Source organism: Balearica regulorum, chromosome 11 (genome assembly GCF_011004875.1).
Source record: "Balearica regulorum gibbericeps isolate bBalReg1 chromosome 11, bBalReg1.pri, whole genome shotgun sequence".
In the NCBI taxonomy this organism is placed as follows: Eukaryota; Metazoa; Chordata; class Aves; order Gruiformes; family Gruidae; genus Balearica; species Balearica regulorum.
The window spans coordinates 3,138,067-3,144,758 of NC_046194.1; positions in this window are offsets into that span (position 1 = coordinate 3,138,067).

The following is a 6,692-nucleotide window of genomic DNA, read 5'->3' on the forward strand; positions in this document are numbered from 1 at the left end:
ATTGGGAAACGGTTTTGTTTCCTTTATTAGTTTAGGTCCAACAAGTAATTTTCTAATGGTTTTCAAAGCTGCTAACCTATTTTATTGCAGGAAACGATGTTTAAAATATAGCATTATGTTATGATCTCAAAGGTGGTGTTCTGGTGCTAGGGTTAAAGATGTGTATGTATATAATTTCCCTTTTTTATCTGAAACTACAGTTGAATGTTGTTCAGTATGGCACATATAACAAAATTAACTTTGAATTTGACTTCTTTTTTTTTAAGGATAAAATGGATGCAGCTCATAGTGTTGTGACTCAACACTGATTTTTTTTTTCTCACTACTTTAAAGTCTTCTCTAAAAAGAATATTAAAAACAAAGTTGAAAAATGTAGGGTTTTTTTTAATTAAAATTCAGAGTACTTAGAAGTTCTTTAGGGCAGTGTTCTTAACAGGTATGACTATTATTGTCCTACCTCCTAATATGAAATTTTCGATATAGACATAAAATTGCACCTTTTAATCAATTCTTTAAAAAAAGTCTATACCATACTATAAACATACATTTTCAATCTGTAAGAAAGTATATATGCAGTATTTAACCAGAAAAAATATGCTGCCACTAGAGTTTGGAGGTGGATCTTCAGTTTACAGTGTATACATTTAAAATATGCATCCCTTTAAACAATGCTTTGTGTTAGCATGCTGCAAATCAAATGGCGCTTAATATAACAAGCTGGTCTAGGGCTATTTAATGAAAAACCTGTTCATAAATGTTATGCATATAATGTGTATTTTTTACTTTTTTAGTTGCTTCATGTTTGCACACAGCTGTTCACATGATAAATTGTAACTTCATGCTATATTGTGGCTTTGTGTTTCAGATAATGTTCATATTTTGTTTTTGCACCAGATGAGAATCAGTTCCTTGAGAATAAATTTTTTTTATATTTCTAAACTTCAGAACGTTAAATTTGGGAAATCTCTTAGAAAAATACGTGTTTTATGTGGCTGTAAAAAATGATGTACACGCTGTAAAATAAGATTGTCACTGTTATGTGGGATTATTATTTCTAAATGTGTTACTCATCGTAACGGGCATACAATAAAACGCATCTCTTGCACTCCAATTTTTTTGGAGTTTGCTTTTCATTTCTGGTGTTTAGGAAAGTCTCATTCTGTGTAAATTTGCCTAATATTTTTAATGACATTGTTCGCTAAATTAATATGTAATAACATTTCAAGTAAACAGATTACTTGAGATACATTTATCAGAGTATTGAGGGGAGAGTATTGGGGTTTTATTTGACTGACCCTTTAAAGTTACAGGTAATGTATTTGTGCTTATTCCTAAATAATTATCAAATGTGATACTGACATTCCTTTGAAATTTTTTCCTTTAAGTAAAGAGAACATAAAACTTCTCACATATTTTGGGAAAAGCCAGGTAGGTTTTTTCTTTTTATCTGTGTAATAAGAACAGCTTGCAAGATGAAATACTAAAAATACTGCTTTCTTAATTTCCCTCTCTTTTAGAATACTTGAATTATGACATCAATAATAAATTAAAAACTTTAAGAAGAGAGTGTGGTATTAAATGAACTCTTCATCAAGGATTTTCAACAGGCTTTTAGCCAGTGAGCTCGTAGGTTTTGTGCTAAAAATCAGAATCAATGCAGACATGAACCTATTCATCTGGGTTTTGTTTATTCTACTTTTTTTTTTGTATGCCCAGCAATCAGAAGAGGTGGCCGTAGCATTCAAAAAATCTTAGAGATTAAGGTTGTGTTTTGTTGACAATTTTAATGCTTTATTCCTGAACGTTATATTAAACACATAGACTGAAGGAGTTTCTTCATAGCAGACTGAAGATGATCATTCTGACTGTGACAGAGCTCACATCCGTGCTGGCTCATTTCTCCACCTTACAGACGGACGGAATAATCAGGTACTGGAGTGTTTTAACATTTTCTGTAGCCAACTTTGTAGAAAGACTTAATCCTTCATTGCCTGGGAGTCTGTTGCAGTTCTTGGGGTACAGACCAGGACGTGGGAGCTGGAAATGACAGAAATTAAACTTCTGGAGAAGCAGCGTTTAGACAGCAGTGTAAAATCTGGACATCGGGCTTTTAAGCATTGCATTCAGATGATGTTTTGATACCTCTTATTATTCATACTTGGTGTTCACTGATGAACTATAGTAACGGTTACATTTTCCAATGTGTGTTTGAGGATAACAGTGTTTCTTCCAAGGAGTGCAGTGAAAGGCTTTGACCTTTACAGATCTGATAATTTACATATGTGGGTTAATTCTTTCTGTGAGGAACAGTTGTTTAGTGTAAGATTGTTGTTTAAGTCAGTTGTTTAGTTCAGAGTTGGTGAGTGGTATCCACTGTTGTTAAGAGTGAGGCACACTGTGGGGTATCAGCTTCATTACCTAGATTTTCTCTTGCATCTAGTTTTTTCTTGCCCTAAAACTACATACCGTAAATGGCACAAAAGGGGTTTTTAACATACTTAATGATAGCAGAAAGTATATGGTGGATGCTGGAAGTTCAGTTCATTTACAGCTTCATCGTTCTATTACAGAATGGTGAAGTTCTGTAACTTTGTAATACAGAAGTTGAAATTGGTGTTGAGGTTTAACAGTCCGTGAGTCTACCTAAGGAAATTTCTTTTTGATTAGGAAGAAAATGTCATACCTTGTGGAACATTAAAATCTGTAAGGAACATGTGTTTCAGGATGTGAGGGAGGGAATAGCGATTGGAAACCCCACAAATGTAGTTGGTTATTAGCAGCTAAGGTACAGATACGGGAAAGTATGCAGGCCTTGAAGCAGGTGCAGACTGGTACAGTGTGTGGGAGCCCTGCTTTTTGTGACGGCTGGATGGAGAAACTCAGTTGTTAAACGTAGCAGGACGGTTACAGGCAGCCTGTCCAGTGGGAGGTCTCAAGATGAGTTACCACTTCTCTTCAGTTGGCTTACTGCATTAGCATTTTGAACGTTTCTTTCTTTATATTAATCGTTTGTCTCCTCTTCTCTTGGCAGCGTGTGGACAACAAAGCCTAGCTGAGAAGGAAGACTGTGGAAACAAGGTCTGTGAAAGAGAGGAAAAGCCTTGAGACTTAACCCACGCAGCGGTAAGGTTAATAGATTACTACCCGTGTGGTGTTAAACTTCAAACAGTTAAAAAATAAGATTGTCATACTTTTTGCTTGCGCACTTATGGTACCGCTAGGAGAATGTGTGCTTCTACTTGGCCCTTTGCTGGTTCCGTCCAGTGCTGCTTAGATGCTGATAACTTGAGGCTGCACCTATGTATTGTTCTGTAGTTCGGAATTCCCACCAATGCTTCTGCTCCTTCTCCCAGAATTGACACGTCTGTATAGCTGCGGATGTCAACATTTCCCGTAACTGTCTGTCCGAGCAGGATAGTGAATAGGCAGAGGAGGGGCAGAAGCTGTTAGGAGGGCTCTGGTGGTTTAAAAACCCAGTAATACTGTGATGGATGGAAGGAGGAAGGGATGGACAAGAAAAGGCCTGTGCAATATGCTGCAGGTCTGACATCGGGGCTGTGCAGGAAAGGACGTGGAAGTTGGGGTTAGGGAAGGGAAAATAAAGGAATGTGCGTACTGGACAGAGAGAAACCTGAGAGGAACTGGTATTGTGTGCAACGCTCTTACTTTGTGTATGTAGTTCGAGTGATGTAGGATCTTTTTATATATATCTTGTGTATGTATTCATTCAACAGAAGATAAGACTTGGGTAGAACCTTTTTTTTTTTTCCTGTAACTGTGTTTCCCCAGTAACTGAAATTCTGTATTAAAGCAAGTGGTTGGTATTCTTGGCATAAGATTTTACTAGGAAGTGGCATTTAAAATCTTCTGAAATGAATAAATTTCACCTGAATCTTCAGCAGTTTGAGGCACAGTTCCTAGATTCTTTGCAGTGCACTTTTTCCCAGCAAATATTTAAGAGAATTTGTGATGGCTGTTGTGTTGTTACCGTGGAGGTGTCACGATTTGAAAAAGGCACCATGTCACATGGCAGTAAAATTCTTGTATCTCAGTACTTCCACAGATCCCTGCTCTGTATAGTCTGTACTTCTGCCCTGCCTGGCTCCCTGCCTTGAGCTGGCAGGAAACCGCCTCTGTACCAACCTGACGAAGCCTTTAGGATGGGATGAAGTGCTCTACAGGCAGGTCCTGCTTACTCGCTTTCAAAGCTGAGGAGTTCCTCAGTGGTAGGAAGCAAGCGAAGGAGAGGCACTGCCCCCACCTGCAAGCCTTTTGACTTAAATGTTGCATTGAATGATAAAAGTTGGTGGTATCGTATTTTATTACTTGTCCTGAAAACTCTGAATGATGTCACCCATCGTTGGGGCATTGCATGATCTCTGTTCTGTTAAAGGTACTCTTTGTAGACATCATCATTTCTCATGCATACCTGCTTTCCTGAGCGACGTCTGTGTACGTCTTGCCTTTTGCCACGTTTTCAGTAAGGGCTTTGAAGCCCTTTTGTTGGAAACAGTCTTTGCCTGCAACATTGCTCCAAATCTGTCCCTGCAGCAACGCTGCCAGGGTGAGCTCCCTTTCGGGCATTTGTGGTGGGATGCCGCCCCACCGTACTGGGGGTAGGGAAGGTGACGTGAGGTGATGTGTGCTGTAAAGCTCTTCGTGACCTGGAGGCACAACAAGGAGCGGTTCAGCTGTTCTTGGCCATGTTTGGATTTCTCCTGCCTGCTCCTGCGGTGCTGTATGTGATGTACAAACACGTCTTGGTTGCTTGAGCAAGCAGTGAGTTTCACAAACGTGTGGAAGGGTGGCGCGAAAATGTCAGATTTGTTTACGGCGTTTTTTTATTGGAATGACAGACTAAGAACTCCCTAAAAGCCAGGAGTACTTAAAAGTGATTCATGTCTTGATCATCATCTGTATTTTTTTTTTAATTCAGGTTTCAGATGCCCACAATTATAAAAGTAATGAAATAGAAAATACGGAAGAACACCAGCAGAGTACTCTCAAGGTAAAGGTAAGTTACCTTCATGGAGAATTCAAAGCCTATGTGGCCTCTTCAGACAGAAAGCTAGAGACGCCAGTAACTTTTGGACCAGGGCTGTATTTGGCTTGTGTTTTACAGCTGGGGCAGATAAGTGTTCATATTGCACACTGAGTTGTGTGGGAGGGTCAGTAATAGAAACCAGGAGACAATTTTCTCCTACTTTTCAGTTTAAGAAACTTCATGTGCTATCAGATCTGTTTTATTTAATAAAAACTGTTGATAAGGACAGTCCTGATAGGGCAGTAAGGATAGCGTGGTAAATATAGGACATAAATGCTGTATTTGATTTTTCTAATTTGTCCTGAAAAAAATGTAGAAGTCTCAGTGGACCTACCTGAACTTGAGGTGGAACGTTCTCTGAAGTATACCCTTTGTAATGAGGGTGATAACTAGGATTTACAGAAAGAAGTAAATGAGAAAAATGTGTTTCTCAGGTCCAGCAGAAGTAATGTTAGGTAAACCAGTTTCAGTTCAACAAAGAGGCAATAGCAAATAACCTGTACTTTTATAAAAAAATACTAAATTTGCCTTTTACATAAATCTGGTTGAAATCAAACCCAGCCCCAAATGGTCACTATGCTTCACCTCCTAGTTTAGTTTAGCTTTTTGACGGGTATTTGTTGTTTTGTGTTATCTGGGAGTAAAACGTGTTGTTACGCCCATCAGCTCTGTAGCATTTACGCTGCTCAGATGCCTTCAAATGCTCGAACAAGCCTTAGGGAAGTACAGTATGGACATCCATCTTTCCTAATTAGCAAACTGGGCTTTATTTAAGTAAGTACTATGTATGTTAACCATCTCTTCAACTATGGGGATCAGTCACGGTGTTTTCAAATTCATGATGACGCCAGCTGTATATACAAAACAGATCGTTTCCCTAATCACAGCCTTTCTCCCCCCAAAAAAATCACACCATGGGCCCACCAGCTCTGGCCTGTTTCTGTCCTTGGGGGCATCGACAGCTTGCGGCGTGCTATTATGTGGGCTTAAGTAAGTCCTACGGAGTTAAAGAAACATGGGTTGGTGTGACTGGGCAGCACGGTGAGTGAGTGAATGTGCTGTAAACCCTTGCAGCGGCTGAACCAAGCGTGCAGGAAGGCCGGCCATTAATAACTCACCTTTCTGCTGTCCGTAGCTTCTCCTGAGCTGTTTGTGTGGGGCTTCCAACTGGTCACAGCCGGCTGAGGTCACGGCAAAGAGCACGGTAAGTCGGCAAGTGGGCTCCTTTAGCTGGGGCAGCTGCAGAGTTCTGCACAGATAACAGTGTGATGGCAGTAAACAAACATCGTGGTCTTCCTCTTTCCTTTCTTTTTATTTAGTTCACCAAAGGGGAAAAAAAATCACTAGATGACAGTGTAACCAAAATAATTATTTACTGGGATAGACTACACCGACACTGTCCTGTGTCATTAGGATGTTAACTCTGGGTGTACATACCTTCTATCGAACTGCTATCCAGAAATGAGGGAGGGAGTTAGTTAGTTTAGAATTGAGTAATTGCTGATTAAGTGCTGAGGCACTCCTCGTTCAAACGAGGATATTTAATTTTTAACTAACTAAAACCTTTCTGTAGAGCTAAAGTGAGGGCAATTTAAGTAATTTTAAGTAATTGTGCAAACTCTCAGCTGGGTTCTGGAACTGCAGGCCA